Here is a 12,191-nt window from a genome sequence, read left to right on the forward strand (position 1 = left end):
AAGAATTCCATCCAAAGAGGCTACTTCAATAGACATATTTTTTTTTGAAATTAGGCTCATGACAGTAACCTATTAGAAAATTACATATCATCTGTAAGAATTTTCGAATCTGAACTATTCTTAGTTACTTATATCAGACTTATTTTTATATATTTAATTAATACAGTAATTAACTCACCAATATTTTGAATACAATATTCCTCCTTGCTATTTGTATACTATAGGCATGGAACTTCACATAGAACATGCATTAACAGGATCAAATGGAAACACACACTTTTTTTTTTAACGTAGCACCAAATAACTATAACTTCTTTCACACATACACCGATCCTCAAGTAAATTCTTAGAATATAGTAATATCACGTAATAAGATTTTAACTTTCAGAACTATGCTTTCAAGATACAAAATAACAACTGGTTAATAATTAATGGGTTTTACCCATTTCGAACAAAATTCGAAACTCAGGATAGCTCAGACTTCTACCTTTGGATTCAACAGCTAAAGTGCTGTTGCCTATAGATAGAAATTAAACGTAGGAAGATAGTTCTCACAAATTCCGCTGTGGGCGCTGTTATGTGAAGCTGATTTTACTTTTTTTATAACTCTAAATAAACATCTCGTTACACATTCACCTCTCCCTCAAAAAAAAAAAATTTTTATGAAATATACAGAATCTCGTTTGTCTTAAAGTCAGGATTAATCACCAAACTAGTATCACTATACCTACTAACTAGCAGAAACATATTTCCCAACTACACCAACTAAAGAAAAATAAACTAAAAATAAAAAAATAACCCCCAAAATACAATCAAACCACTACCATACTCTACACTCTCTCTACAGTTAGCAACTATAGTAATTCGTCTATGATTCGCATCTTTCATAAATTTACAAACACTTCCAAAAAAATTATGAAATAGCACCTAAATGCAATTTCCTGATTTTCCTAAGCAATATTAAATATAAAGCGAAAGATACATATATATATATATTCCCTACATATTATATTTTACATATTCAATAATAGAAAAAGAAATTACATTGTACCTTACAATTTCTGTCTTGATTAGATACTGAACGAATAGTTTCCAGTTGAAAAATATGTTGATTTATCCATAACCAGTTTTATCAGAATAATCCATTTCCATCCAAGAGACATGACAAACAGACGGTCCACGGAATTCTCCATTAACAATTGACGATACAATCCACAGACTATTGGACTAAAATCCCAATTTACAATTAAGTACGAAATACATTAGACATATTTAGACGGACACATTACAGGCCTGCAATGAGAAAACTATTTTAACATATAACACTTTAAAATTACTTAAATTATGTTCGTCTATTGTCTTATAGCACCAACGTAAAGCTTCAATAACAATTTATATTTCTAAATATATATATATATATATATATATATATATATTTATTTGGTCTAGGAATTAACTCGTGCGGGTGGACAAGAGATGGCGCAACGAACGGAGCGTCCCACAGTTCCGTGTATCCACACATGTGTTGCAAAGCCCTGTCATCGCGTATCGTTCGTAGTATAGGGCAGTGGATTAAAGCGTCAACACCAGTTTGTAGTTAAGTGAACATGGCGCAATTTGTGCCTGATAAAGTGTTTTTGCGGGGTGTCCTGCTGCATTACTTTAACATGCAGAAAAGTGCGACTGAAAGTCATCGTATTTTGGTGGAAGTGTATGGTGACCATGCTCTAGCTGAGCGAACGTGTCAGAAGTGGTTTCCACGGTTTAGAAGTGGTGATTTCGGCTTGGCAGACCAAGAGCGAGCTGGACAGCCAAAAAAATTTCAAGACGAAGAATTGACAGCATTGCTCGAGCAGGATTCGTGTCAAACGCAGGAACAACTTGCAGCAGCATTAGGCGTTGATCAAACAACAGTCTCCAAACGCTTGAAAGCCATGGGAATGATTCAAAAGATGTCACATTGGGTTCCACATGAATTGAAAGACAGAGACATTGAAAGACGAAAAACCATTTGCGAATTGCTACTTCAACGACAGAGCAGAAAGGGGTTTCTGCATCGAATTATTACGGGTGATGAGAAGTGGATCCATTACGAGAACCCTAAACGAAAAAAGGCCTGGGTGAAACCAGATGAACCAGGTCCATCACAACCAAAACGAGATATTCACTGTGCAAAGGTTATGCTGTGCATATGGTGGGATATGAAAGGTGTGGTGTACTATGAGCTGCTGCAACCGGGTGAAACTATGAATGGAGAACGTTATCGACGACAATTAATGCGTTTGAAGCAAGCTCTGGCCAGAACACGACCAGAATGGGAGAACAGGACATGATAAACTTATTGTTCAACATGATAACGCTCGCCCACATGTCGCAAAACCGGTCAAAACCTATTTAGAAAATGTCGGATGGGAAGTTTTACCCCACCCGCCGTATTCACCAGACGTTGCTCCTTCGGACTACTACTTGTTCGATTGCATGAACAACGATTTGATTGGACAGCGGTTTACTTCTTCAGAAGATATCGAAACATGGGTCTCTGACTGGATCGCTTCCAAGGATGAGGACTTCTTTCGCCACGGAATCCGTACATTGCCTGACAGATGGGCGAAAGTGGTGGCTAGCGATGGACAATATTTTTCTTAAGGTATTTATGTATTTTGTGTTTGTACTACAGCTTCAATGTGTGCGTACCAACCGCACGAATTAATTCCTAGACCAATATATATATATATATATATATATATATATATATATATATATATATATATATATATATATATATATATATATATATATTTCCTTTTTTTCGAGTTCTTAATAATAAAAAATTCCTAATTAATAGGGATTCTCCTTTCTCTGAAAGGTTTTGTCATTGAGACATGTACTCTACGAATATCTCTGTCATTTTCAACAGATTTAACCTGTAATGAGTTTTCACCAAGGAATTTCTGGACTTCGAATGGCCCCAACCACCTTTCTGATAAACTCTTCGTAATGTTATCAGCCAAAGATGACTTGGTTTGGGCTTTAATTAAAAGTTTATCACCTACCTGATAATTAGTAGGTATTCTTCATTTATTAAAGATTTTCTTTTTCCTATGCCATGCTTTCTCCATATTATGGAGCGCATTTACCCACAAATTGGGGTCTTTCTTTTGGATATCTAGCTCCTGTACATTCCATTTTACATCTAATGGGTCTCCGCAGTTATAGTTACAAACTAAATTAAAGGGACTACACTTGGTCTCCTCATGAACAGCGCTGTTAATCGAGTACTCTATTTCGTATAGACCCGTATCCCATTGATTTTGTCTCTTACTATAGTATATCCTCAACGAATTTTTCAAAACTGAAATGTATCTTTCAGCTGCGTTTGAGGCACTATGGTACGGAGAAATTCGAATATCGCGAATACCATTACTATATAAAAAAATCTCTAAATAGTGCAGAGCTATACACACTAGCATTGTCATGTGCCAAAGAAAATATAAAGCCATGTCTACACATTAATTTATATAAACGATTGATAATGGCTTGACTAGAAAGTACACGGAGTGGTTCTCGCTTAGAAAACGAATCTACCACAATCAAACAATGGCGTCCCGATCGTGTATTGCACATTGGACCAATTGTGTCCGTATACCATCTCCCATTTACAAATTTTTCAAAATCTGATGTTAATTGACCCATTTGTTTCCTATTATTAGGTTTATTTTTCTGACATAGCTCACAGCATGACAAATTATTTTATATCTTCTACCATCCCACTCCAAGTATATTTGGCTGCTATACGCCCAATAGTTTTTCTTGTCCCTAAATGACTTCCGGGTAGAATACAATTATGATGAAACTCTATAATACTATTGGCTAGACATTTTGGAAGACAAATCTTATACGGGTTTTTTATAGCTTTAGTCTTTTTACACAGAATCCCTTTAACTAACTTATAATCCTCTAATCTCTCCTTCCGTTCTAAACGATGTATAATCTCCATTAATTCAGGATCTCTAGCTTGATGATCTTTTATAGATATGTTAGCAAATGGCATATTCCAGAGATTTACTAAGCATAAATTATTAATCTCTTGTTCCATAGTTGGCTCTAAATACATAGATTCAAAATGTTCCTCGTCAAACAACCGTGACATAAAATCTGCACTTATATTCAAGTTACTTGAAACAGATTTTACAGCGAAATCAAACGCTAATAATCGATACAATAAACTACCATACCTCTTGACCCTTCGTATGTTACGTATAGCATACGCTAAACCCACATGGTCTACCCTCAGTTCGAATTTATTATGCAAAATAGTTTTTATATCGTTCCATACATTCAACCGTCGCCATAAGTTCCAACAAAAAGATCGGCTTATTTAAATCATATTTACGTAAGCGTCTAGAAAAGAATGCTACCGGAACTCTATTTCCCTGACTATCTAATTGTTCTAACGTGCCTCCTAAGGATTTTAAACAGGCATCTGATGTAATTATAAAGGATTTATTCAAATCTGGAAGTTTCAATACTACATAAGCTTCAAATAATTCCTTTATCTGATCTAAAGCTCTTTGCTGTTCTTTTCCCCACTCAAATTTACACTTCGCCGAACGAAGTCGAGTTATCGGTTCCATCACATCATGAAAGTTTGGTATAATCCTACTATAAAATTGTAAAAAAAAACTAGCTAAGCTAATCAAACTTTTCCGATTTTTCGGTGCAGGTAATTTCCTGATAACTTCTATTCTAGAAGGATCCATACATAGATTTCCGTTTTCAACAACAAATCCCAAATATGAGATCTTTCTTTGAAATAATGCAGATTTATTAACCGACAATGTTATATCAACCTCATTAAACTTCTGCAAAATTGACTCAATTAGCTGTTTATGACTCTCTATATCTTTACTTACTGCCACTATATCATCAAAAAACCAATCCACACCTTGTTCTTTCAAAGGATATAGCAAATCAGTTAAAACCTTTGACAAAATAAATGATCCTGAAGATATACCAAAAGGCACATACTTATATTAGAATAAACCGCGATGAGTTAAAAAGGCGGTATATTGAGTCGAATTTTCACTAAGTTTCAAATGATGATATGCTGCATGAACATCAAAATGGCTATAAATAACTCCCTGTGATAGACTAGCTAACACATCTTCCATACGAGGAGTATATTGTGCATTTAAATACAAACGAGAATTTAGAGATTGATAATTCACTACAAGCCTTTTACTTCCTGACTTATTGTTGACAAGAAAACAAGGAAAAGCCCACTGGGAATTACTAGGACGAATTATTCCTTGAGCAAGTAAATCATCTAAAATTACATCCATTTGCTTTTGTTCTGCCCGCGAAAGAGGGTAAGGTTTTTTCCGTATAGGTGTATCGTCTTTTAACAATATTTGATGCTCAAATCCTTTAATACATCCTATCTTATCACTAAAAACATTAGGATATTTATTTATTAAATTATCAACATACCCTTGTAAAGTATGATCCTGTTCCAAGAAACTAGGGTCTACTGTGATTGGTGACAATACTGATGGCGGCTGTTCAAAATTCCCTGACCTCTCCGGATACAATGAAGAAAAAGTCTCTCCTGGGTTGGCAACAATGGGAGGATCCAAGGGTGCTGATGATATGGAAACCTTGCAGACGCCTGGCGACGAAGTCATTTCCCTTTCTCTACAACCGTCAATCCTCAAACAAATTGGCATAAGCAGAAGCACCATCGCTACAAAATAAATCGTTTTGCGCAGAATAAGAATTATCTTTTTGGGAGGGGGGTGACAGATTATAAGTAAGGGGTACCACGGCACGTTCTTGTTTCAATAAAAGTTTGTTATTGTCAAAGTCTATCTGAGCACTTATAAATTTTAGTTTCTGGACTCCTACGATAAATGTAGGTTCTAAACCTTCCACTAGAAAGAACTTCAATTTGTAAGTTTTCTTATGAAATCTAATAAATAGGAAAACACAGGAGTTCAACTCGATCTTTTGTCTATCCACACCTACTCCACTAAATTTTTGCTCATAAACACGCACAGTCTTATTTAAAGTTTTATTCCACTTCTCAAAGTATTGTTTGTTCAAGGAAACTGAGCTACAACTGTCAAGTCCTCCTTTTAATTGTTTCCCCATAATAAAGCCATTGACAAATGCTGCAATTAAGTTCTTGAGTGTTCCTTTATATGGATTCTCATTCTTAACCTCCCTAAAGTTTGAAGAAAGTTTATTAACTGGACCTTTATTCACCTTACTTGCTTGGGAACTAATCCGGGACACCTCACTATTTGTAACACTGCGTACCCGCTCACCGCTTTCAATGTTCAACTTAGCTATACATTGAGAAAGTTTATGTGGACACTGGGAAACTCTATGATTTCCTTGACAAAAATAGCATTGAACTACTTTTCTTCCTACTGTTTCCTTGTGTTGATGTTTAACTAAACTATTGTAAACAATTAAGTTCCGCTGATGTAACTCATATTTTTCCACTTCTGCTTTCACAAATTCTAGAGATACTGGACGATTATATTTAAAAAGTTCATAACGTATTTGAGGTTTCATCCCATTTAAAAGAATGTCAATTAATGTTTGTATATCTTCTCTCCCGTGTGTGATCACATAACTATCCACCACACTCTCGACGTGAGATACTATATTAACATCCGGCTTTTGCAAACAAATATATTTACGTTCTATTTGTTGTTTACCTATCGGGGTCACAAATTTTGAATACAATAGGTAACTAATATGTACCCACTGATTTGAACCCGTTATCAAATTAGATAACTCATGATTGATAAGGCCACTACTCCTTCCTAAAGCTATAATAAACAAAGCTTCTTTCGGGAACAAGTTGAGTTTCATAATCTTATAAATCTCTAATAAGAAAAGAAAAATAATTTCGTCTTTAGTTCCATCACAAAACGGGATTTTTTTATTTTTTCCGAAAAATTCTCATTGGCAGCTGATACTGCTAATTTATTCATATCCACAGAGAACGGCATAAAATTATGTAAATATGGCTTACTACGTTCATTCTCTGTATTGATTTGTTTATCAATTTTCCAACAGTCTTTTTCATTTAAAGCAAAACAGCTCTTATCTACCACAGGTGCGCTGAAACCAGTTTGCCTTAACTGACCTACCGCAACACTCTCACTCTCATTCCTCAAATCGTGAGTCGTTGCACCTGCCAAGGTCGAAGTGTAAACACTGCTGGTATCTGAATCTAACAACGGTGATAAACTACCAGCTGTTTGTGGCTCAACTGCCCTACAGTAACTGTCCCTGTATCTTTCGTTTTCTAAAAACGAAAAATCTTGCTCCCTCAAAAAAGGATTTAATTGATTAGGTATTATCAAACCACCATCTCCATTGGGAAAATGATTTAAATTTAACAGGCCCTGATGGGTACGTTCACTACTCGTATCTGACATGTTTCTGGTTCGAATCCCGCAATATATAAAACTGAACTCTCACAAAATTATTTCTACATACAGCCAATATGTTATCAAACAAGGGATATCCTGACAAGTAAGAACTAGATACGTGTATCGTAACAAAATTAACTTCACTGGTGCTGGTAATACTATATTTCATGTAGATCAAAAACAGAACCTGCTTTCCCAAATCTATCCTTCCTGCTACTTATAATAATATTTCTATTAATGAAAAATAAGAAGGAGCACATTAGCTGTTGAATTTGTGAAACGCGACCTCCACCCTTTACTCGTACAAGTGTTTGAATGGAGCCGTCGTTAGGTAGAACAAATGTACCCTTCGGGCACATCCACACTTATAACGTATAGCAGGTTCAGAAATTAAATTATTTAATGCATAAACAATGTTAATTAAATATATAGTAATCCTGAGTTTAAAAATACTAGAGTGAATGCAGCTACTATTCATAAATATACTTAATAGTATGGTTAATCGGGAAAATAATATTCTTTGTTCTATTCATTAACTTTATAACAAATTCAATAAAGTAATACATATAATGACTGCTGATAAAGAATTCCATCCAAAGAGGCTACTTCAATAGACATATTTTTTTTTCTGAAATTAGGCTCATGACAGTAACCTATTAGAAAATTACATATCTATAAGAATTTTCGGTAATAGTGAAGAACAGCTACTTATCATCTCCCGTGCACGAGGATACATCTTACTGTTGCACTACGTAAACACCCCAAGTACAAGGGCAAGAACTCAGTCTATTACCTACTTTTTAACATCCTAGATAGTCAATGAATAATTCCTGAAAGTATGGCGTTTCTCGTCCTTCCCTAAATGGGAAGTACGGCTCCTTAACTATAATCGAATTTTCGAATCTGAACGATTCTTAGTTACTTATATCAAACTTATTTCTATATATTTAATTAATACAGTAATTAACTCACCAATATTTTGAATACAATATTCCTCCTTGCTATTTGTATACTATAGGCATGGAACTTCACATAGAACATGTATTAACAGGATCAAATGGAAACACACACTTTTTTTTTTAACGTAGCACCAAATAACTATAACTTCTTTCACACATACACCGATCCTCAAGTAAATTCTTAGAATATAGTAATATCACGTAATAAGATTTTAACTTTCAGAACTATGCTTTCAAGATACAAAATAACAACTGGTTAATAATTAATGGGTTTTACCCATTTCGAACAAAATTCGAAACTCAGGATAGCTCAGGCTTCTACCTTTGGATTCAACAGCTAAAGTGCTGTTGCCTATAGACAGAAATTAAACGTAGGAAGATAGTTCGCACAGATTCCGCTGTGGGCGCTGTTATAATGTGAAGCTGATTTTACTTTTTTTATAACTCTAAATAAACATCTCGTTACAAGGGGCAAATAATTTAGCTGCTGGATACAATCAAGTTTTATTTAATATTTACTTGAGTATTTTAAATTCAATTATGCAGTAATGCGGAATATATTTTTATTTCCATATATACTTTCAACCGAGAAAAGATTTGTTTCTTTCACTTGTCATTTATTTTGGTGTATTCGTTTTGCCATTAAGATTTGAGAACTAGTTTACAGATTTATTTAATAATTAATATTGAACTGTAAGAATCAAATTATACTTTGTTTAATATACTATTCGATTCCTTAATGCTTTATCAGATACATTGGGCTGCTACATACATTACTCAAGTGTTATTCTATGTAAACATAAAATATTGTTTAGAGTATTAATTATTTTACCTATAGATTATGATTAAACTTGTTGAATCATAAATGTTCTATTCAAACTAGAAAAATGTTTAATGTATTGTACTAACACGAGAATATCAGAAACAACTGCAGAGTTTGCTTTATTATGCTGTGTTTTTATCTTATCAGCACAGTTGCATATACAAGTTTTCGATATGAAAATAGAGAGAGAGAGAGATGTATAAGTGTTAGAATTATGTATGGATTTAGGTATAATTTATATTTGCTAAGTGTATTGATTAAGGTTTTATAGTGTTTTATTATATCCTTGTGGATTTAATGCTTTTTTTTATTTGTACCTTATGTTGCATACATTCTGGGAAAAGTTAGAATTGTATTACTATTTGTTTTACGTAACGTCTGAAATGCTTACAATTTATTGAAAATTAAAAATATTCTTCAAAAGTAGGTAAGAAGTATTGATAAGTAATACTTTGACAACGAACAATTTAGGACGAGACTTTCAGTGTAAATTTTATTGGATCGGAAACAATAGTTCTCCTTTATCTAAGAAATAGCTGTTAACAGCTCCCTGGGTAAAATGTAAATGAGTTGCATGCTAGTGACTTCTACAGCATCCGAGAAAACGCGCTTACCGCAAACTATGAAGCTCTTTATAAATTATTTGAATCGTGACTAACAGATGAAGCTGTTATATATATATATATATATATATATATATATATATATATATATATATATATATATATATATAACTTGCTGATAACGAGATTTTGGTTTATATTTAATGGACTTACCCATTAGTGGCATTTAAATTGTTAAATCTGAAACAATATAGCTACCGATAACTACTTTATACTTTAAAATATCTAATCTATTATATATATATAATACAATTCCGATTTGAAGATGCAATTGCTTGCTATGTAAACATTGTTGCCCATTGTTACAAATGGTAGTTTCCTCTAGTGAAACCCGGCGGGAGCTCATGTGGTTCGGATTCCACGTTAATCAGTAGGTCCACGTCTCATATAGCTTCGCTGCTGAACGGGACGTTAAACCCAAAATCAACTCAACTCAACTCCTGTAGTGAAATTTCTCTCAAATTCGTGACATGTAATAGTTTCGAGAGGAATCTCTACACTATAGGAGGTTAGTTGAAAAACAAGTCTGCTACACAGTTTAACTGATCTTTAATATTAAAGATACACAAGAAGCATATGTGCCAAAAACTTCCCGACATATATATATATAAACATATATATAAAACATATATATAAAACATATATATAACGACATAGAGTATCATGTTCAGTTATAAACGTGTAGTTACCACAGTAGATAATAAATGGTTTTGACTGTATTATTTCTATCTATTAGCTGCGGTGAGCGCCAATCACATTTCTGGAATATTGGCCTCCTTATAGGAAGTTCCTCTTCGACAGGCGGCACCAGTTAAGATCGAAAATATTAGCCCCTGACTTTTGAATGTGCTGCACGAGAAAGTTAAATGAACGTTTAAACCATTGACATCCATGCTTTCTGCCCCCATATTTTTTTTACAATAAAACATTGAAAAATCTTAATATGTAATGTTATAATCAAAAAGTAAAATAATTTCACATTAATAATAATGATACAACGAATTAAAATTTTGTCTCATCTAATTACTGCTCACTCTAATATCTGATACTCATATTAATGAAAAGTCTACCAGAGCCCCCTCGTGGCTAAGCGGTTAGCATACGAGCGTTTGACGTGGGAAACCCGAGTTCGATTCACAATGGGAGCTCTTATGCCTCGGATACCGCGTTAAGCCGTAGGTCCACATCTCATATAACCTCGCTGCTGAACGGAACACTAAACTGAAAATTAAATCAAAAGCCTACCAAAGTTAAATAAATTCGTTTCAGATCCTACCGACATGAGCTCCGTGCCGAATAATTTTAAAATCCAAGCATGGGAAACCAATGGTCTCTGGCAGCGCGACGGAAAATTCCAATTCCAATGCTTTCCCTTTGGCGGTATGCCGACAAATAAATAATTAGCCGTGGAGACACGAGGGCAAGTAAAATTCCACTCTTTTCTAAATTAGATTTAACACAGCAATTTCCGAGCTGCTATCCTTTAGCGTCGTACCTATAAAGAAACCTATAGCCGCAGAAACATGAGCCGCTTGTTGGTAGGGAAATCTTTCCATTCCGTTTTAGATACATCGTAGAGATAAATACTTCTTAGCTGAAAATATGTGCCATCCTATTAATAAATGGGCTAATTTCATCTAAAGATAAATAAAAAATATATTTACCTGTATAATGTAATCAAAATAAAAATGACCGAACCTTACGCAAAAATACGTAAAAATGATGTAATATTACGTAATTATAATGTAAAATTGTTTAATTTCGGTCAAGGTAAAGCAAGAAGCATCGTATAATGCGGCAAATGACTACATCAAAAAATTTTACACCCTATACTATTTACGTATACAAAACAAGTTTATTCTTCAAAATACTGATTCTGCTTGTTAATCAAGTGTAATAGAAAACTTTAAGCTACCAAAGAAATACAATCTCAAAATAATATTTTGTTATCATTATTTCAGCTTTTGTGCAACCTGAGAGGCAGCCAATGAGACAATAAAGAATTTGCAAACGTTTAAACGGTTTGTTGCTGCCTGGAACGATTTTTAGGTAACTTTTCAAAGTGTCTGGTTTAAAAAGACAGCAAAGCCAAACGTGAAGTAATTTATGCTTGTGTACAAGACATTTTTAAAATATTCTCTCAGTAGTATTTTTAACTATTTATTGTATAATCAGGGCCAAAAGTTTGTTTGACGTCGTAGAAGTTGAATATATATGTATAACCGTCAATAAACTTTTGAGCATTACTGTGCATATCTAATCTTTAAATACTAAACATGTATTTTTTCCTTGGTTGTTACATACCAATGTTGTTCCAAAGAGAAGAATCTCCTGCATA

General features: G+C 33.9%; 1 long non-coding RNA gene across 1 annotated transcript; it reads right to left on the reverse strand.

Moving 5' to 3' along the window:
• LOC145688500 (uncharacterized) lies at positions 1-9,892 on the reverse strand. Its single transcript, XR_014131924.1, has 2 exons — positions 5,491-9,892; positions 1-1,293 (listed from the first exon to the last, which is right to left on the reverse strand). It is a non-coding gene; the product is annotated as an uncharacterized LOC145688500 (long non-coding RNA).
• Positions 9,893-12,191: the final 2,299 nt, after the last annotated feature.

The sequence above is a fragment of the Thermobia domestica genome, chromosome 6 (genome assembly GCF_964235325.1).
Source record: "Thermobia domestica chromosome 6, izTheDome1.hap1.1, whole genome shotgun sequence".
In the NCBI taxonomy this organism is placed as follows: Eukaryota; Metazoa; Arthropoda; class Insecta; order Zygentoma; family Lepismatidae; genus Thermobia; species Thermobia domestica.